Source organism: Colobus angolensis, unplaced genomic scaffold, assembly GCF_000951035.1.
Source record: "Colobus angolensis palliatus isolate OR3802 unplaced genomic scaffold, Cang.pa_1.0 Scaffold414, whole genome shotgun sequence".
In the NCBI taxonomy this organism is placed as follows: domain Eukaryota; kingdom Metazoa; phylum Chordata; class Mammalia; order Primates; family Cercopithecidae; genus Colobus; species Colobus angolensis.
In genome coordinates, this window is record NW_012117533.1 from 1,432,759 (window position 1) to 1,455,623 (window position 22,865).

At 38.5% G+C, this 22,865-nt stretch overlaps 1 protein-coding gene across 7 annotated transcripts in view; it reads right to left on the minus strand.

The window, feature by feature from the left end:
* The window catches only part of ZNF438 (zinc finger protein 438), a 177,644-nt gene that overhangs the window by 85,090 nt on the left and 69,689 nt on the right, over nucleotides 1-22,865 (minus strand). For 4 of the 7 annotated variants that reach the window (XM_011956346.1, XM_011956339.1, XM_011956341.1 and 1 more), the window contains one exon: nucleotides 18,069-18,145. The gene's annotated coding sequence lies outside the window, so the exon portion shown is untranslated. Of the gene's footprint in view, nucleotides 1-1,455; nucleotides 1,582-10,261; nucleotides 10,384-18,068; nucleotides 18,146-22,865 lie in introns of all 7 variants that reach the window. The other 3 variants (XM_011956343.1, XM_011956342.1, XM_011956345.1) reach the window with 3 other exon arrangements.

Sequence of the window (22,865 nt, forward strand, 5' to 3'; positions counted from 1 at the left end):
TTTCCTAATACCGATCTTTCTGAGAGTGTACTGGCAGCTAAGGCATCAAGCAGCCTCTCTTCTCACTTCACAAAAGAAATGCATACCTCTTGGGATGCAAAAACCTCCAGGGTTCCAAAAACGGGAAAAAATTATAACAATGCTATCTATGAAACCTCCTTTAATCAAAGCACTACAGTAAGGCCGTGTTCTTTCCATGTCTCATACAGATGTTTATTAAGAAATGGAGTACTTGGCCCATATTATTATGATAAATTGAGTGTATTGTAGAATGAAGCAGTTCCACAATACACAGTGACGACATTTTACTTATAGGGATTACCTCTTCCGTACTCTTATTAGTGTTAAAGACGTATCTCTCTGGAGACTTTAGTGAGCGCAAAGCAAAGAAACACTGAAGGCAGCAGCACCTTACTGTATCCAGGCAACACATGGTAAGGCTCTGTGCCTTATCTACTTAATCTATATTAGAATTAGAATTCAGCCATGTGATGGTTGTCATGGAGGCATATATTAACATATTTATTTGAGATGAAAAATCAAGTGGGACTTTTACTGACAGAAGGATGTCTGATTTAAAAGATAAGTTTGAAAATAAATACCAGCTTTGTCAATTAGATTAAATGGCAAAGATTTTCCCTAAATTGAGTGATCTACATTTATAGCTGCAAGGTTTTGATAAAAATATATTTGAGGCATAAATTAAGAAAAACTGCTGTCAGCCAGGAGCAGTGGCTCATGCCTGTAATCCCAGCACTTTGGGAGGCCAAAGCAGGTGGATCACCTGAGGTCAGGAGTTTGAGACCAGCCTGGCCAACATGGTGAAAGCCCTTCTCTAGTAAAAACATACAAAAAATGAGCCAGCTATGATGGCGGACGCCTATAATCCTAGCTACTTGGGAGTCTGAGACAGGAGGATCAATTGAACCAGAGAGGTGGAGGTTGCAGTGCGGCGAGAGTGCCCCACTGCAATCCAGCCTGGGCAACAAGAGAGAAACTTTGTCTCAAAAAAAAGAAAAAAAGAAAAGAAAAACCATTGTCTAAAAATTGTACATTGCCAAGTATACAAAGTAATTAATAATTTTAAACAATCCTTTCTAAGTGTGTTAGGTTAAACAAGGTGCCCCTAAGTAAAAGAACAGTAAATGTAATGGTCATTTGATAAGTCTCAGTTAAGCCTTTTTGATAAAATTTCCCAAACTGAGAGTGACAGCACATCCCTCTTCAAGTTAAGTGATTTCCAGTCCTTTGCTTTCTACAAATGACGGTGTAATTGAGTTGTCAGTAGAAACATCGTTAAATAATCTGTAGATCACATTATGATTTCTGGCATGTAACTCAGCAGGATGAGCAAAGTTAATAAGTGATGCAGTGTTTCTGTCATATTGTAAACACTGACATTTTAAAGCCGAGGTGTTCTGTCACTCTTTTAAATGTATATTTGACTTTGCTCACCTCTCTCATGTCTAATTTCCATGACCTCACTGTTTTTCCTGTATCATCTTTTTCTCTTGTACTCCTTCTAATGTTTTCATTTGACAGTTTCATTTTCTTCTTCAATTTCTTTCCTGAGTTCTGCTTCTAAATGCATAATTTTAGATTTTATAATTAAACTATAATTACTAACATAACATTTTAACTTTTCCCATTTTGTGTATGATTAGGTAAGAATCCACTTTCCATCTTTTTCATATGGACACTCTATTGCCTCAGCACCACACACTGAAAGCTATATGCAGCCTTTCCCCCACTGATCTTCAACACCTGTTTTGTCATAAATCATGCTTCCACATATAGGTGGATCTGTCTGTAAATTTTCTATTCTTTTCATCTGCCAATTTGTATATCTTTATACCATACGCTGGCTTAACTACTATAGTTTTATATTGTCATCATATAAAGGCAGCAAAAGCACTTCCTTGATAGGAGGAAAAACACTTTCTTTAGGAATATGTATGTGATTCTGGGATGATTGCTCTTCCATTTAAGTTCAGAATTATAATGTCAAGTATCACCCAAATAATAATAGTAATCACACAATCTCAAAATCTGTTAGGGATTTGATTCTATGTGCAATGAGAGAGAATTAACATCTTTGCAACATTAAATCTTCTAATCCATTAATGTCTTTCAATAAAAGTTTGTAACTTCTCAACAAAGGACTTAGACATTACTTGTTCAATTTCTTCAAAAGTTATTTGTAGTATGTCGCTATGTAAATTATATCTTTTAAAAATTACATTTCTGTAGTAACTTCACTGTGGAAAAATCTTGCAGATACCATCTTAACCAACTGATCAAGGTTAGCATGACCAGTAACCAGTCATATTGTTACTGAAACACCAGAAGTTTGGTCTAGGTACTGCTGCTGCACTGTACAGCCAGTCAATGACTGAGACAATGAGAGGTGCCAAGGAAGAAAGCTTTAATCAGGTGCTACAGCCAAAGAGATGGGAGCTCAGTCTCAAATCCATCTCCCTGAGGGACTAAAACTAAGGGCTTACATACCAGGGAAGAAATGTAACAATGTGTGAGAAAATGGGAACTCTGGAGGGGCAAGGAAGCAATCATGATGAATGAGGGGTCCAGCATCTCCTTGTTTGGATGTGGTGATCTGGTGAGTTTCAGTTCCTTGATACTTATTTTGAGAGGTCTGAGGTCATTTCCTGAGAAAGGAACTCAGATAAAATAAATATGTTTGCAGCTTTAAGACCAGAAGGGTCAATTTCTGTTTATCCAAAGAACTATCTATGGGCCAATTGGGTGGGTTTCAATATTGGTAACATTTACTGCCTGATATAATGTGATGTAATAATGGGAACACACCAAACTCAAATTGATATCCTTTCTACAAAAGACCTGACCACTATTCTTCAAAAGTATCAAATCCCTGAAAGACAAGAAGAGATCAAGAAACTGCCTTAAATTGGTTAAGAGACATGGCTACCAAATGCAATGTGGTATCCTGGGTTAGATCCTGCAACAAAAAGAGAGTATCAGTAGAAAAACTGGAAAAATCAAAATAAAAGTTGTAGTTTACTTAATATCAGTATATAAATGTTAATTTCTTAGTTTTGATAAATATACTACGGCTATGTAGGATGTTAATTATTTCAAAATAAAGTGGTTTTTAAATTTTCTGTTTTGTTGTTGCTGCTGGTCTATAGAAATACAACTGGCTTTCCTATATTGACTTTACATTTTAAAACTTTGCTAAACTCTCTAATTTTAAGAAGTTAACTGTCGAGTTCTAGGATCTTTCTATACAGACAATTAAGTCATTTTAATAATGACAGTGTTTTTCTCCTTTTCCATTCCTACATCTTTTCTTGTAGTTGTCCCCCGCCCCTGACTTACTCTGCTGGCTAGGATCTCTGACACAATATTGAACAGAAATGGTGATACCGGGCAGCTTTGTCTTTTAAGAGTCAGATTATATCTGTTGATGTCCAGAACTAAGTTTAATTTCACAGAATAATCTGGGGAAGATTACTTGCTTTTGCTTTGAACATTTCTACCACAGAGATAATAACAATACTATTTTTAAAGTTTCAAATAGTGAAAATGTTTATCCAGAAAGTAAAAAAGAACGTATAATACAAAGACAAAGAAATAACATGAAGACAAAAAAGGGATGCAATACAGTATTATTTTATTAAAACAAAATAAAAGTGATCGTATTAATCTGTCCAAACTTTGCTATCCCCTTCACAGTGTGGGAGCTGTCACTGGGAATTGGTTGCCCAGTCAAAGTTTACCCTTTCCAAGCCTTTCCAACCTTATATCAGATGTGGCCTTGTGAGTAACTCTCCCCAAAAGAATGTCAGTGAGAATGACTGAATGCCAACTTCCAGGTTAAGGTCCCTCAGAAGCAGGCAAGGTATGTTCATGCTCTCTTACAGCTGCTAGAGGACTCCAAGGCCCACATTATGGAAGGTCACCAAATGATCAAGAATGATTTTAATGCACTGTTTCATTAGCAATAAATACACTTTAACTGGATTTACGCTATTGTACAAATGGGGTACATTTATCTTAATAGCTGGCTTTTCCTACCACAAAAAGATGGTATTTTTGAGGGAGATGCTGACTTTAAAAAAACTAAAATACATGGTGACTGCTTAGCAGCCAAACAGCAGGAGATGAAGAAACTGAGAAAAAGATAGAAAGGTACTTATGTCACACAGTCATGAAACACTTACTAAAAATACTGCTTGCCAAAACCAATCCTTGGTGATTGAAGAGAAAAAGTGGTTGCCCCCAGAGGTTTAAAGTAGGCAATTAACTAGAAATGGACATCTGTCTTGGGCAATGGAAATGTTTGATATCGTATTTTGGGTAGTAGTTACATGGATGTACATAACTGTCAAAACTGGCTGAACTCAACACTTAAGAGTTGTGAGTTTACTGTATGTAAGTTATAGCTCCATTTAAAAAAATGCTTGATACAACTTCAAGAGCAGAACAAGTGTCTACCAAGCCTATGTCTATGGAAAAAAGAGATGAACAATATTAGCATAACAAAGTATGGCCAAGTGCAGTGGCTCACGCCTGTAATCTCAGCACTTTGGGAGGCCGAGGTGAGTGGATCACAAGGTCAGGAGTTCAAGACCAGCCTGGCCAATATGGTGAAACTCCATCTCTACTAAAAATACAAAAATCATCCGGGCGTGGTGGCGGGTGCCTGTAGTTCCAGCTACTGGGGAGTCTGAGGCAGGAGAATCACTGGAACCAGGAAAGCAGAGGTTGCAGTGAGCTGAGATTGTGCCACTGCACTCCAGCCTGAGTGAGGCTCTGTCTCAAAAAAAAAAAAAAAAAAAAAGTTTAATGAAGTACTACTTGTTGCACTTATCAAAGATTATAAGAAAGAAATGTGCACAGGCAAGCACTGACAGATTTGAGAGCAGAAATGAATGGAAATAGAAAACTCAGAAATTTGGGGGACTCCCAGGATTAGAGGAGCTGACTGCTTCTGGATTTCATATGGTAAAAAAGAAGACTGAAAAAGACTGAAAAAAACTGGCCCATTATATTTTCTCAGGCAAACAGAGGGACTCAGCCTTGTTGCAAATCAAGTTAAGTAGGTTAATTTTCCATAAAACCCATTTCCGAGGGCCATACAAGAGTCCCCAGCAAGTTGAGAGAGAATAAAAATAAGGAAACAAAGAAACATATTAGACTTGGGAATTTTTGGTGTGCTTATTGGCTAGAGTGATCATAACACACGTTGTCTAAACTGGGGTAGTTTTGAGAGTGGAAGAGAACATTATTACGTAACGTGTCAAGACAAGAGGTATCAGTTAAGACTGCCCTTGCCAGCCTGGTCCATGCAGTCACTCTAATGTTAGCAGATGATAATAACTACAAGATAGGTCAAAAGCCATCTCAGTTTTGGAGGAATGGCATTGCCAAAAGCCCCTCAAGTGACACCTATAAGCCTTTGACTCTTTGACCCTTAAAACAATGCTAAAGCTCCCTGAATTTCAAGAACAGAAAGAAGGAAACAAAGGCTATACAGTCTCCACAAAGGGCATGTTCTGTGATGTCTACATATATGTGACCTTGGAGGAAAATGGGCAAGGAAGAACCTTCCAGAAGGCAGAATCAGGTCCTGAGAACAATAAACAAAGAAGTTCCTCCCAGACAGCAGGATCAGAGGCTAATGAAGGAACACTTCCCACCCTAGCTAAAGATTCTTCAACATGCTTCCTGCCATCCATGATTTTTATCACTGTCAGTATTCCTAATCCTAGATGTTCCCTTAGTTTTAGCAGATTAAACGCAAACTTATAATGTGCTAACTGGCCTAATGTAATAAATTACAGACACTGCACGTAAAGTGATGGTGAAACTAAACCAGAAGGGTCTTTTACAAAGATCACTGAACTGATGGCCAGGAGGCTCTCATTTCATCCAACCTTCACTATTAACTGTGTGACCCTGGATAAATCATGACTTCTCAGGACTTCAGTTCTTTCATTTGTGAAATGAATAAGAGGATGCCTTCTAGTTCTGTAATTCTAATTTAAAATTCTTGACCTCACTGAGCCAAAAAAAAAAGTACAGAAATTCTCTACAAAATATCCATAATAGACTAGTTGGTCCAGTTTTTATAGCAAAAGCAACTCAGCATAATTCTAAAAAGTTATATTGGCAAGAAAAAAGTCTGGCACTCTTATTTCTGATTTATTTTATTCGGGTCTCAGTACAATAAGGAATAAAATGTAACCTTTTTTCAGCATGAAAAGACACTTGCTTTCCATTTCATTAAGTTTTAGAAACTAATCCAAAGAGAAGGGAGGGAACTCCACTCACTTCAAAATTTCAATACTTTTATAATATTTACACACTACAATTTAGAACATCCGAAAAACCAAAATGCAATTTGGAATAGACTTTTAATCTGAAAGTACCATAATAACATTTTATTTGTTACATAGTCAATAACAGTCATTGAATCCTAAAAATAATATTTTTTCTAGTAATTAAAATCTGAAAAACTTGTCTGCTAAATTTCAACTTTTGATGTCTCCTCTAACTTTCAGAAGAAAATAACATTCAGGATTCTGTCTTCTTCACTGATGAAAGAGAAGACAAAAACTAACATTCTACGTTGAAACTTTGTTATTTATCATGATCCAGTGGTATACTTGTTTATAAACATAAATATAAAAGCCAAACATTCAAAGAGAATACGACCCAAACTTTGTCACTTCAAATCACAACATGTTTGGACCAAAAAAAAAAAAAAGCAAACATTCTGCAAACCCTGCTATCAATTTGAGTACTGATATTTAAAAGTCTTGTTTTTCTTCAAAGCACTTTGTATATGACATTTGTTTTTCCTGCTGCTCTAAGATCAGACCTGACTTTCAGTTAACTCTACCCTCCACTGTCCCCAAGTCCTGGTCTAGATTCTCTGTAGTTCCAATTTTTTCAGAGAACGAACCCCTCATCTCGTGGATTTGGGTAACATTGCTGTCCAGCTGGGGTGAGGTGAAGACCTAGGAGTTCAGCTGGTCCTTTTACAGACTTTCAGCTGATCATCTGTTTTTAGCACCATGCCTCCCTTTCAACCTCCTGATATCACTGTCATCTCCTCTGCAGGTGCTTTGGTTTTTCCCTTCTGGTATTAAGTGATGGTATCATATACTTTCTGTTTCAGATTTTATGGTTTAAGGTAACTGATGAGACCTACCTCTGACAAAAAGAGTTGGAATTTTTATTTCTATTTCCTTTGCTTTATGCTAAGATTTTAATAGAAGAAAGCAGATGGTGGCTGGACGCGGTGGTTTATGCCTGTAATCCCGGCACTTTGGGAGGCCAAGGTGGGCAGATCACAAGGTTGGGAGATCAAGACCATCCTGACCAATATGGTGAAACCCCATCTCTACTAAAATACAAAAAAAAAAAAAAAAAAAAAAAAAAAAAAATTGGCCAGGCATGGTGGCAAGCGCCTGTAGGCCCAGTTACTCAGGAGGCTGAGGCAGGGAAATCGCTTGAATCCAGGAGGCAGAGGCTGCAGTAAGCCAAGATCATGCCACTGCACTCCAGCCTGGTGACAAACAGAGACTTAAAAAAAAAAAAAACAAAAGAAGATGGTTCTTTCTTAAAACCAGAAACTGCAATCTGAATGATTTCATGTACCATTTTTAATGGTTTGAAGTCATGACGCTTTTGGTCTGCTAAGCACACATTCCCATTTCTCTTCTGGTTCCTTTGGAGAAAGCCTCTCCTACTCCATAAGACCCTCACGGGGCCTGCACTCACTGGGCTATGCCCCTTTACTGGAGCACTGGGAAAACATACTAAGGCTGGCCCACCAGTATACCCCATTCCCAGGCCACAGTGACACATGAGATCAAAGAGAATCAATCCACATCTTCTCTGAGGCAGGTAGCTAGACATTCGATGTGACAGGTTCTCTTTCTGTTGAGATTGCTGAACTAGACGGACAACCATCTTGAGCTGCTAGTGGTCATCTTACTGACTATGCCTGTCTGAAAAATGACAAATAAAGAAACCAACAGAAGAAAAGAGTCCAAATGAGATCATCTGAGTTCCTGGCTGAAACCATGCCTGAAGCCAGATGCACCTCCGGAAACCATAGTTACAGAAACAATCAAGTTTCTTTTATTTTCATAAACTACTGTGAGCTGGCTTTCTTTCCTTTGCAACTGAAGCAGTCCTGATGAACACATCATTGAATCTAAATGTTCCAATCCCTAATACTTGAACAACAGAAATAACACTTCTTTGCCCCAAATTAAATACCCTAACTTCTTTTATTCAAATAAAATCGCAAATCAGAAATAAAGTTCGCACACGTGTCCCTTTCACCATTTAGGTCAAATACTTTGACTTTAGTTAAATATTCATGTCTTCAAGGTAGCAGTACCTTTGAGAATGAAGTGTATGTATATTTTATAGTACTAAAAATCCAATAGCCACTAACCTACTGAACAGTTTTCTTCCAGGTACTTCAAACATTCTTGCCAATTCTTTATACCTTCTCTTCTCTATCAGAGCTCTCAGATTCTTAATAAAGATCAAGTTGTATAATTATTTTATGTAAAGTCTATGTGGAAAAATGAAATAATGTATCTTAAAATATTTGTTCCCTTGGGAAGAAACATATAATTTAAATTCAACGAATTATTCAGTCTCAATCTCTGACCCAGAGACTGGGGACCAGGATAATTTTAATCTAAAGATTTATAAGGAGAAGGTAGACGGTAATAACGTGCTCCCAAGGAGATATGTAGGAAGGCTTCTTTAGAAGTCAGTGTTCCTTGGACACTCTCCCTGGAGTAACCTCCCTATTATCTACAGGCCACTGTGCTCAACAACCCAACAGGCAATATCTAAGCTTCTGGGTTTGAAGTTCTTCGGGTCTTCAGTTAGCTTCAAGTGCATATAAGGGCCAGGCAGGTAATCTAAAAGAGTGAGCAGGCTAACATTTTTAAAGTATTACAGTTGCATGCATTAAAAAAAAATCTTATTAAAATTCTAGTCTCTCTTTATTTTTTCATGCAACAATTCTACCTACTATCCCTGGTTTTTCCATGGTTTGTTTCATAATGCTATCTTAAATAATAGTTTTTGGTACTGGTACTCCTTGCATACATTTAAATTACATATGAATATGGGCTAATAATAACCACAGTTCAGTTTATTGAGCATATAGTATGTGCCAGGCAATGTAATAAGTGCTTTATATATGTTAACTTATTTTGTCCTTACTGCAATTCTATAATAACCTTACAGGATTGTGCCACTATCCCATGTATAGATGAGAGCACTGAGGCACTGGGTAATCAGCTTACCCAAGATCACATAGCAAATAGGTTGTGAATTTGAATGCAGGCACTCTGCCTCAAGGCACCCTGCCCTTAACCATTACTCTGTACTCTACAAAGAAATATGTCATCAGTTATGGGTTGAATTATGTATCCCAAAATGGTATGTTGAAGTCCCAACCCCGAGTATCTGTGAATATGACCTTACTTGGAAATAGGGTCTTTGCAGATATAATCAGGTTAAAATGAGTTCATACCAGATTAGGGTGTGCCTTAATCCAATGTACTGATATCCTTACAAGAGAAGGAAAATTTGGATGTAGACAGACACAGAGGGAAGACAGCCATGAGAAGATGGAATCAAACTGGCATTACGCTACCACAAGGCAAGGAATGCCTGGGGCTACCAGAAGCCAGAAGAGGCAAGGTAGAATCTTTCCCATGAGCCTCTGAGGGAACACGGTCCTGCCAACACCCTGACTTTAGATTTCTAGCCTTTAGAACTGTAAGAGAATAAATTGCTGTCATTTAAAGCCATCCAGTTTGCAGTACTTGCTTATGCAGTCCTAGAAAATTAATATCATCTCTCACTTATATTAAAATATGTCATCCAATCAACTTGCTATTTCCAATTTTAACACAGATGGTGGTATGAGTAACATTTAAACTTTCCTCTAAATTCTGTTTAAAGAAAAACAACAGCCAAGTGCGTTATAGGTTACAACCTATAATGTAAAAGCACAGCCTCCCATCTAATAGAGGCAGCTTCTACTTAGCTCCAGCTGGTTACTGCCACATGCAAGAGCAGGATCAAAGTTGTCAGTTTCCAAGAGAATGCAGAAATCTGGATTTGTGCATTAAATTAGTTAACAACAAATTATATCAGTTACTAGTTAAAATAATACTTGTTAACAAGCTATTTATGCTTTAAAAACAAAAGAGCCAGGCATCGTGACTTGCACCTGTAATTCCAGTAACTCAGGAGGCTGAGGTGGGAGCGTGGCTTGAGCCTAGCAGTTCAAGGCTACAGTGAATTATGACAAGGCCACTGTACTTCAGCCTGGGTGACAGAGTGAGACCCTGTCTGTAAAATTAATAATTATTAAAATAAAAAACATTATGCATGCTATGCATGCTATGCAAAACACATTTATGAATCAAACTTGTCAAGAGGTCCAGATTTTTGCAATCTCTGTTTTATGTTTTCTTTGCTTTCCATGTCTACTGCCCCTTGCGCTTCACTTCACCTGGCCCCAGCTGCAGCTTTCCATCTACCAGATGTAGAAAGCAGGCACAGTGTGGGCACTGGGAGCCATGCTGAAATCAGTACTTGAGGACAGGGGAACCCTCTTTGGGATGTACTGAGTTGGCAGATGCAGAAGAGTTGCACACACTCAGGAATCCAAGACCAAATGGGTGTGCTCTCCTTGATCTGCATCTGTGTATCTGAAGTCTGATACTGCTCCTCTACTCGTCAGTTGGTGTCCCATGTAGAAAAAGACTTACAGCTTTAACTGGGTAAAGGTTTTGTGTAAGGCTAGGACATGACTTTAATATTTCTGAGGCTCACTGTCACTTCATTCACAGCCCTATCCTTACAATTTATTGAGTTCCCCAAACTTCTTACCTCTTGTATATACATACTTGAAGGATTTGTAAGTTGATATTAATAGCTCATAACTGTCTTTCAGTATTCACCATACTGTAACCTATAAAAGTTGTTCAGAAACTTGCAAACATTTTTGAAAAGTTTTGTGAAAAGTTTTACAAAATGTCTTTATTCCTCAGGTTTGTTCTAAAACTTCAAAAATGTAAGAAAAATTGTTCTGAGAATGTTAATATCAACTCTAGTCCAATAAGCCATATCACTAGTTAGTAGCCTCATTGGCTACAAACATTTATTCAGTATCTACCAGAGTTCAGACCTATTTGCTACGGTATAGAAACTAATGATTGCTTCTGGCAAGTGAAAACAGGTACTTGATATATTGCCAAGACACTCTCTACTACAGTGAGGTATTAAATGCACAGTGAGACAGCTTGGAACACCACAGTGTCTAGAACTTACAAATCTGACCAACATTATTTTTAGTACGTTTGTAGAGCAACGCTAAGAAGTAAAATACCATAAAGTATGTCCAAATCATCTCATTTAATCTTTATTGTTGTTGTTGTGTTTTGCTTGAATGTTGTTGTGCTTTGCTTGAATTAAACATCTCTGAAATTTCTATTGGTTTTTATACCTATGAAATCATTTGGAAACTCCCTAGCTTATTATTCTCACCACAACCCCAAATGGTTGGTAAAGCAGATTTTATCTCCATATTACAGATGAGGAAACTCAAGCTCAGCGATGTTAAATAACTTGTTCAAGGTTGTTAGTGACAAGGTTGTCTCAGTCCATTTAGTGTTGCTATAAATACGTGAGACTGGGTGATTTATAAAGAAAAAAGGGCTTCTTTGGCTCATGGTTCTGCAGGCTGTACAGGAGGCATATAGTTCCAGCATTCATTTGGCTTCTGGTGAGGGCCTCAGGCTGTTTCCACTAAAGGCCGGAGGCAAAGGAGAGCCACAAGTGCAGAGATCACATAGCAAGAGAGGAAGCAAGAGGGGAGAAAGTGCCAGGCTCTTTTTAACAGCTCTTGGTGGAAACTAACAGAGCAAGGAGGGCACCAAGACATTCATGAGGGATCCACCCCCATGACTCAAACACCTCCCATTAGGTCTCACATCAAACATGGGGATCAAATTTTAACATGACATTTGGAAAGTGTATTAGTCTGTTCTCACATCTCTATAAAGAAATACCAGAGACTGGTTAAGTTATAAGGAAAAACAGTTTAATTGATTCACACTTCCACATGGCTAGAGAGGCCTCAGGAAACTTACGATCATGGCAAAAGGAAGCAGGCACATCTTACATAGTGGCAAGCAAGAAAAAGTATGAGGAGCGAGGAGGGGGGAGCCCCTTATAAAACCATCAGATCTTGTGAAAACTCATTCACTATCATGAGAATAGCATGGGGGAACTGCCTCCATGATCCAATCACCTCCCACCAGGTCTCTCCTCAGACTTGTGGAAATTATGAGGATTACAATTCAAGATGAGATTTGGGTGGGGACACAGCCAAACCATATCAGAAGGACAAACATCCAAACTATAGAAGAGGCAAAGCCTGCACTCAAACCTCCTAATTCTGAGTTCACTGATCTTACCCCACACATAAAAGCCATGAAGATTTATAAGACTAGGATGATTAGACAGTCAGACAGCCAGACCTGTAATCAAATCCAGTTTCTATAGCCACCTCGACTTTTGACTTTGGGTAAATTTTTTTAAATCTCTAAAGCCCCATTTGCTCATTTGTAAAATGGAGTTAAAGCGGAAAAACACATGCAAAGAATATGGCCCAGAGTGGGTACTTGATAAATATTACCCCCTTTCTCCTCCCTCTCTACTACAGAATCCCTCAAATCTAAGTAAACCACCCACTCTCTGGTTAAACAATTGGGTGACTAGCAGAAATCTAAATGGCTATTAGAAATGCAACTTGGCCGGGCGTGGTGGCTCACGCCTGTAATCCCAGAAATTTGGGAGGCCGAGGCGGGTGGATCACCTGAGGTCAGGAGTTCAAGAACAGCCTGGCCAACATGGTGAAACCCCGTCTCTACTAAAAATACAAAAATTAGCTGGGCGTGGTGGCAGGCACCTGTAATCCCAGCTACTCGAGAGGCTGAGGCAGGAGAATCACTTGAACCCAGGAGGCGGAAGTTGCAGTGAGCCAAGATCACGCCATCACACCCCAGCCTGGGGGACAAGAGTAAGATTTCATCTCAAAAAAAAAAAAAAAGGAAAGTAACTCATAGGATGTGGAGATACTGATAAAACAGCAATAAAGGCATTGTCATGGACAAAGACCATGGTAGAAACTGTTGTCACATGTGTACTATTAAAGAATTGGCAAGAAAGTCATTGTTTTTAAAAGTTATGATGTTGAGCTTTTTTTAAAACGAGGCAGGTCACGTCAAAACTTTATGCTTTGAACTTATTCTCTGCTCTCGAATTAATGTGGTTCATTGCCTCCAAACATAAAAAAATTTTAAACACATCAAAGATGTATGAAATGTTTCTGACCTGTGGTGAGACTTGGGACTCCTCAGTGTGTGTACCTTAGCAGCTATCATGTTCCTCTTGGGCCAGAAGCAAAAGAGCCACCAAGATCCTTTGTGTGTCTGTGCCACAAGAGAAATTCTGACTCCTTTACAACTCCTCTCTGCTGGCCCAGTTATCCCTTTGGATGAGGCTAGGGCAGGGGTGCTCATGGGTTGACATCAGCACGGGATGGGCCCAAATGTGGGGTGAGGAGCTGCACTCCTTGCCGAAGAGAAGCATAAACTCAGACTAAGAAAAGGTGCTGTAGTCCGGAGGCATGCTTGGGTCTAACATCAGAAAATTATGCAATTATCAAATTTAATGCTAAAAATATTAAAATACGTAACATGATTTAGAACATTTCTTCAAATTTCAACTTAATGCCAGGGAACTGTGTGCTAATAACTACTTTATACACGTGATTCTGGCTCTTGGCACAATCATGCAGGACTGGGGTTGTGTTATTGCATATGTGGGAGGTTATTAAATGCTTTATAATGATTATATTAAAGGTCATATTCCTCATACACATAACTTCACTTACTATTATGAGTTAGACGGGTACATGAGTAGACAATGGTCTTCTTCCATTAAATGCAAACTGGCTGAAATTACTATTTAAGTTGCCAGGCCGAATAAGTAAAGAGATCAAATTAATGAGGGTGAAGTTGTATAATCAGTTTATAAAACAGATCATGCTGAGGTCAAGGCTGACATCACCAGTTTCCACACATCTAACTACTTAAAAAGGTGGCTCTTCTCTTTATTACCACTTAAAAAGGTGGCTCTTCTCTTTATTACCACTACCACTGCTCTAATTCAAGCTGTTTCTTACTTTTCTTCCATTCACATGTAGCTGACAAATCATTTATCTTGGCAAACACCAATCTGATCCTGTCACCCATCTCAGAAACCTCTGCAGTCTTTCCACTGCTTGAGGGACAGAGGCTCAACTCCTCGGGAGGGCATTCATGGTATTTCTAAGTTTGGCCCATTCTTCTAATTCAAGGATTTTCAACCCTGGATGAATATCAGAACCATGAGGGGAGCTTTAAAAAATAAACAGGCTTATGTCCCACACCCTGAAACTCTATTTACTAGTTTTGGGCTAAGATCTAGGGACTTAATATCTTTAAAAATATCTATGGATGACTCTTACCTACTGCCAGGATTGAACCAGTGGTCTAATTCCCCACCGCCCTCCCATTGTTTCAGCCAACATGAATTAACCCTTCTGCTCCACTCAGTAATGCTTTGTTTGCTTGTGTTGCCAGTCCTCTATTCATGCTGTTAATCCAACCTGGAATATCATTTCCTCTCTAGCTGTTTCTTTTTTTTTGAGATGGAGTTTCACTCTTGTTGCCCAGGCTGGAGTGCAACGGTGCAATCTCGGCTCACTGAAACCTCTGCCTCCTGGATTCAAGTGATGCTCCTGTCTCAGCCTCCTGAGTAGCTGGGATTACAGGAGCACGCCACCATGCCTGGCTAATTTTTGTATTTTTAGTAGAGATGGGGTTTCATCATATTGGTCAGGCTGGTCTCAAATTCCTGACCTCAGGTGATCCACCCGCCTCGGCCTCCCAAAGTGCTGGGATTACAGGCATGAGCCACCATGCCCAGCCTAGCTTTAGTACCATTCTTCTAAAACTAAGTGAAATCCCACCAGTATCCTTACAACCATGGGAATATAATATTTCCATTCTGAGAATCCAAAAGGCATTTTTTATGTTTATGAAGCATTTTATGTCAATTAATCACATATTGTTTTCAATGTGAATATTTAATATTATGCTCCCTATATTTCAGACTTCCCAGGGAAGGCAAACTTTATTTATTTATTTTTTTGAGATGGAGTCTCACTCTGTTGCCAGGCTGGAGTGCAGCAGTGCGATCTTGGCTCAGTGCAACCTCCGCCTCCCAGGTTCAAGCGATTCTCATGCCTCAGCCTCCTGAGTAGCTGGGACTCCAGGCGCCTGCCACCACGCCAGGCTAATTTTTTGTAATTTTAGTAGAGACGGGGCTTCACCGTGTTAGCCAGGATGGTCTCGATCTCTTGACCTCGTGATCTGCCCACTTTGGCCTCCCAAAGTGCTGGGATTAGAGGCATGAGCCACTGCGCCAGCCTGAAGGCAAACTTTATATAACATCTTTTGTTCCCACTTCCTAGCCCCTAGCATTGACCACGGTATTAAGCATAGACACTCATGTGCTCAATACTTATGACTGAATAAATTAAATTATCTGAAATTTATGAAGTGTTTTTTCTTACAGCCTGACAACCTCAACCGTCAACCTTGAGGGTTGTTTATGTACATACTGACATTTTTCTTACCAGAAGCATTATTATGCTAATGTAAATGAGAATCACTTGTCCACAAAAACTGATGTGATGTCAAATACAGGGGTGATACCTGCAAATGTGTTTTTTTCCTATAGATAGAAGTATTTTCTATGTTTATATATTCAATTCCCGTAAGTTTGTATCACATCCAAAAGGAGGAAGTAGTAAAATAGTCCCTGATCTGTCAATACCTGACTTACAAACAACCCACTCATGTGAAAGGATAGAGAAAACCTCATTTACCATCCTAATCAACTGTGGGAAAGATCAGAAGAGCAAGTGTCCCTTTGCCCTCAATTTAGGTGACCTGAGAGTAACAGCAATCTACAGGTAAAAGTCTCTCCTGTTAATACTGAAAACCAAGAAGCTTCTGATGGTAGAGTATCCAACACTGTAAGAGCCCCAGCTCAGACTCTCCTACTGTTCAACCTGCCCAGAAACTTTCTGTCCTGTTCCTAGATCATGGGAGATATATTTCCATATCCAGAGCTACAATCTCTCCACAGAACAGCATTGTACACCGTGGCTGCCCATAGTGAAAGGAGTGCTGGTACTTGTGAGTTAAATAGTCTTGGGAGGGCTGGCTGAGAACCTAACCACTATTTATAACATTGTTTTTGTGGAAAAACGCATTCTGCATTCCAAACAACAGAACCAGACATGAACTTTTGGAATACAGTGTATTTCTTGGGTCAGGAACTGACTGTATCTTGTTAACTGCACTAGGGTCAGTATTTTCCTAGGTAAGATGGCAACTAGGAGTGCAGAACAAGAATGGTTGCCAAGAATATGGAACATATGCATTTAGATGGATGAAAGACAAAGGAAATGATGAAAGAAAAAGCCAAGCACACTCTTATTACATAAATATTTACTAAGCATTATTAAAGGCTATGGTGAAAGCTGTAGGAGACAAAAATCAGACAAGATCTTTGATTTTATAGTCCTTACAATGTATGGTGGGAGATAAGACAAACATAAACACAAACAATAAAGCTGCACGGTAAAATATGCCACAACAGTGACACAAACAAAACATTAGATGACACTGCCAGAGAGAGAAAGAACTAGTGCTTCCAGCTGGAGTAATCAGGGAACATGTCATAGAGAGGCTTGCACAGGGTTTCAATGTGCAGAGGAAATAGTGTCAGGGCAGCAGGGGACATCCCAGGCAGGAAAGCCAGTACAAGTCAAGACAGATGCATGAAGGACAAGGAGACTTCAGAGTACAGGAAAAGCCTAGTTGGCTCAAGTGGGGTATGTTTTCAGGACCTTAGTGGGGGGCTTTGAATGCCAGGCAAAGGAACACAGATTCCATCCAAGGAGGAGTTGGAAGCCATTAAAGCATTTTAAAATTACTGAAAGTGGTTCTATATGCAGGTTTATCTAACAATGAACACAGGACAGGGGAAGAAAGAATGAATACAGAAAGATTATTAGGAGATCACTGTAAGAGTTGAGGGTGATTAAGATGACCTTTCAAAGATTTTTTTACACAAACAGTTAATAAACATTTAAGGTCCAAGTGCTAGTTAATTAACAAAGTACTTCTTTAAATAAGAACATATAAATAATTTAGAAAAGCTACATAAAGACTTAAAAAACTAAATACATATCTACACATATATATATATACATTAGCTACAATACAAAAGCATTGTTTGGCACTTAGGACTTTTCAACTAGACTTGATACAAATACAAGGATGATTTTAATGTGTTAGTCTCATTTAGACAAATAATATCATGAGTTTAAAACTGAACAATTTATTTTATTTTATTTTTTTGACATGGAGTCTCAGTCTGTTGCCCACCCAGGCTGGAGTACAGTGGTATGATCTCAGCTCATTGCAACCTCGGCCTCTAGGGCTGAAGCAATTCTCCTGTTTCAGCCTCCGAAGTAGCTGGGACTACAGGTGTCTGCCACCATGCCCAGCTAATTTTTGTAGTTTTAGTAGGGACGGGGTTTCACCTTGTTGGTCAGGCCGGTCTCGAACTCCTGACCTCAGGTGATCCACCCACCTCGGCCTCCCACAGTGCTGGGATTACAGGTGTGAGTTACCATGCCCGGCCAGAACATTTTATTTTTATAAGCATGTGAAATTTAATAAGAAATCATTTTCCCACTATTTCCCAAGACCAGTGATTCAACATACCAGGTGACTAGAAGATATGCTGAGAAATTTGAGAGTTGAGATGTCCAAGTTAGTGAACTTAATTCTTTGCATTTTAAATGAAACTTAAGCTGGTACCAAGCTAGATGTGAGCAGATTTACCTGAAGTGATTTGACTTAGCAAATGTCTTCTAACTTTAACACTTCAGTACTGGATGGGAAATGGCATTCATTTCTATCTGAAAACAAATGTAGTGGAAATAACAAAATTAAAAAGAATTTCTAGGTACCTTATAGGAGCCAATCAGATGATTGCACCTGAAAGACCATAAAAGAGTTATATGAAGTTCTATAAAATTTACAGTTCTGATACCATATATAATTTGAGAATCTAAAATAAAAATCTCAAGCAGTGCTCAAAGATTTCTAAAATAGGAGATATATTGTCTTCACTTATTTTTATGTCAACCTCCTAAAAATTTTAGAAAACATATTATTAGATATTTAACCCTGATTTAAACTGAATTATTTAAAATTTAGCTGGCATTTGTGCCCTACTCAGTATCATAGGGAACAGGGAGCCATGAAGTTGAATAGGAGACAGTTCTTGTTCTTAAGAAATACAAACCGCCATAAGAGGCAAACATGAAAAACTCTATATTGAGGTAGATGTAGTAAGTGCTACAAGTGACACAAGGCACTGTGGGATTTTGGAGCACATTAATTACTACAGGGAAAATGTGGGAAGGCTCTGACTTATGGACTGAATATAAACAGAAAGAGGGAAATGGGGAGGGAGATCTATAAGGACTGGGATTTGGGGCTGAGATTATATTTAAGAGGCTGCATGCTAGAGTCAGTACATGGGGCTTTATTTTATATATAAAGAGACATCAACAGTGTTTGGCAGAAAAAACACATTCAAATTTGTATTATAAAAGATGGCTCTGGTTTTCAAGTGTAAGTTACCATGAGAAAATTCAAAAAGCAGTAAGATCCATTTTGTTACTACAGTAGTCAAGATGAGAAGAAATCAGAGTAACTGCAATAAAAGTAAAAAGTTTAAAATTCTCTGAAGATATACTTGAAAATGAGAAGCAGAATAACCACCTAAACAATTATGCAAGACTGAGACCTGAAACCATCACCAACATTCAGTTATACGGTTACAAACGTAGGATTCTTAGGCCACAATAGACCTTTCTTTCTGATCAGAACCATGCATTGTTTACATCAACCATGAACTTAAGAAATCAACTAATCCAATGACTCGCTTCATTTCTGATATCCTGTCCTAGAATTTCGGAGCTCCAACCTATAATAAAAATCTTATACAAATTTTCTCTAAGGAGGTATCATTTCAGAATCACCCGTGTAGTCTTATTTACTGCACTAAGTCAATAGAACAGTTTGCACATCTCCTAAAAGGTTTATTTATTTCAGAAGGGGCCTTCCTCAAAATACTGATATCTATCAATGAAGTCACAAAAGAAGAGCAAAAGAAGAATGTGCCCAGTCCTGTCTTTTCAGGGCAGAAGAACTGAGAAGAATTTACCAGTCATTAGGGACCTTCGGAATACATTTCAGAAAGGCAAGAGAAGTAAACAAAGACTTCCAATAATTGGAAAATTTTTTTAAAGGAGAAAAAGTGGAATTAATCAATAAATTTTAGTCTTCTAAGAAGTCTGGCATACTTTGAAAGTGAAGCTGAATCTTTAACAAGGTTTTCGTCGTTGGTGGGTTTTTTTCTTTTTCATTTTTAATGCTAGTAACAGGAAGAAATATAAGGGAGATTGCTAAATAATGGAACAAATTCAAGAGAAGATGGGAACAAGAGCTTTAGTGCAGTTAATCATGTTAAAGAGGAGAAACAGTTGTTTCTCCACAGTTAGAAATAGAGGAAAGGATCAGTGATGAATACAAACATTTTGTGTGTAAGGGAATAAAGTTGAGGGAGTTCAGACCCAAACGCAAGACCATCTATTGAGACAGAGGGAAAGAGGGAAAGGGAGGAGGAGAGAATGGAGAAAAAGAGATGGAGAGAAAGTATATGAACAGAAAAAAATATTTGAACTTAAGAGTTTAAAAGAAAAAAATTGCCAGAGAATAAGAAAACAGAAAAGAGGGGCTTTCAGTATTTAAGATATTGGAATAATTCTGGCTGGCATAACTGAGACAGTTAAAACACTATGAGTTCTGAGTATCAGAAACTCAAAAATATGAATTTGGAGAAACAGATTATAGTCACATGGTGTGGGTTGACATTACTTTCAAGCCTGGTGGTGACACCACTGAAGAATTTGGAGCACTGTCCTGGAAGTCAACCAGTAACAGGAATTAGAAAAGGGAGATGGTAGTGAAAGAGTTACAAGAAAAGGAACTAATGAACAAAGGTGGCATGCGGAGCCTTGAATTGATATTGGTAAGCACAGGTACAAATCAAGCCTCCTTTAAACCTAGGATTTTTAAAATGCCATGCTTCTTCTTGAGATGGTTTAAAAAAAAAAAAAATTACAGCCTTTGAATGCCAGGTTTAAATTTCTAGGGAAGAGAAGGGAAAACAGGTATGAGAAAAGATCAAAGTTATAATAACTTGTTCACAATAGAGCATAAGGTCCAAACAACATGAGGAACTGAAAGTAAGTCAGCAGTGGACTAACTGTGGGTTCCATCTGAACTGGGAAGGCATGACTGCTTGGAAAAATGGACCATAATAAGAGCAGGATGTCACCTAAGTTGTAGGTGACAAAACACCAACCTTTCTCCCTCTTTCTGACACATCTGTTTGGTGAGAAAGGGCAAAAGACTGGTCACATATGTCATCAGTCTCTGACTCTCAGAACTTGCTTGCCCAAATGCAAATACATTGTCCAGTCATCTACATAGTAAACACTACAGGGAAAGTTAAGTCAATCCAATTTGAAGGGGTAGGAAGACAAGATGCAAAGCTAGGTGTATTCTTTTACCTAGTTTCTCCATAAACAAAACTGACATTTTCATTCTCATCTTAAGTCTACCTCTTAAAGAGTTCAAAAGTAAGAATAAAAAAGTGATGTAATTAATTGGTCCCTTCAAACTCCAACAACAGGGATGTAAAGTAAATAAATGGAAAGTATGAAGAAAACTATATGGGTGGGTTGAGGGGAGAACTCGTCAGCTACAGTGGTTTTAAATTTCTAGACACTCTCAAGGACTTAATACTGAGACCCAATTTAGTTGATGAATGCCACTAGAGGTGGGGAGATTTCTAATTAAGGAGTCGATACCTCCAACAGATATAGCAGTATTCAGATTTTTTACTTCTGTTGCCCAGGTTGGAGTGCAGTGGTGTGATCTTGGCTCACTGCAAGCTCCACCTTCTGGGTTCATGCCATTCTCCTGCCTCAGCCTCCCAAGTAGCTGGGACTACAGGCGCCCGCCACCACGCTCGGCTAATTTTTTGTATTTTTAGTAGGGACGAGGTTTCACCATGTAAGCCAGGATGGTCTCAATCTCCTGACCTCGTGATCTGCCCACCTCGGCCTCCCAGAGATTTTTTACTTCTTTTGAGTCATTTTTATGTTGTATTTTTCAAGGGAAAGTGCTAAATAATGGAACAAATTCAAGAGAAGATGGAACAAGAACATTAGTGCAGTTGAGAAACAGTTGTTTCAAGGAATCTGTTTATTTCATTTAACTGTCAAATGTATTGACATAAAATTGTTCATAGAAGGGGAACATCACACACTGGGGCCTATCATGGGGAGGGGGGAGGGGGAAGGGATTGCATTGGGGAGTTATACCTGATATAAATGATGAATTGATGGGTGCTGACGAGTTGATGGGTGCAGCACACCAACATGGCACAAGTATACATATGTAACAAACCTGCACGTTATGCACATGTACCCTAGAACTTAAAGTATAATAAAAAATAAAAATAAAATAAAAAAATAAAAAAAAAAATTTTTCTTATCCCTTATACATTTCCTGGATCTTTATTAATGTTTCCTGTTTATTCTTATATTGTTAATTTGAACTGTCATTTCTTTTTCTCAGTAGGTGTTTATCAGTTTTGTTAATCTTTTCAAAGAAACAACTTTTGGTTATGTTGATTTTTTCTACTTTACGCCTAGTACTCTTCCAGACTTTTTTTTTTTTTTACTGACATTCTGCCTACTTGTTCTATCAATTGAGAGAAAAGTGAGAAAGAGAAGTGTTGAGATAACTAACTGTAATAGATTTATCTATTTCTCTTTTCTGTTCTGTCCATTTTTGCTTCAAGTATTTTAAGGCTCTGTTATTATTAGGCTTACAGACATTTAAAATAATGTCTTTTTAATTAATTGATTCTTACATCATTATGAAAAATTTCTCAATACTGCTAGTATTATCTCATGTTTTGCAGTTTATTTTATTGGCTATTAATATACCTCCCTCCAGTTTTCTTAATAATTAGTATTGGCCGGGCGCGGTGGCTCAAGCCTGTAATCCCAGCACTTTGGGAGGCCGAGACAGGCGGATCACGAGGTCAGGAGATCGAGACCATCCTGGCCTACACGGTGAAACCCCGTCTCTATTAAAAAAATACAAAAAACTAGCTGGGCGAGATGGCGGGCGCCTTTAGTCCCAGCTACTCGGGAGGCTGAGGCAGGAGAATGGCGTAAACCCGAGAGGCGGAGCTTGCAGTGAGCCGAGATCGCGCCACTGCACTTCAGCCTGGGCGCAGAGCGAGACTCCGTCTCAAAAAATAAAAAATAAAAAATAAAAAATTAGTATCTGCATGGTATCTCTTTCGATTATTTTACTTTTAACCGCTTTGTATGTATTTGAAGGGAATATTTTGTAGACAGTGTAGTTAGGTCTCGCTACTTTATCCAGCCTGATGATTGCTGTCTTTAGAATATTTAGATCATTTTAACTTAATGTAATTATTTATATAGTTGGATTTGAATGAATTATCTTGCTATTTTCTATTCG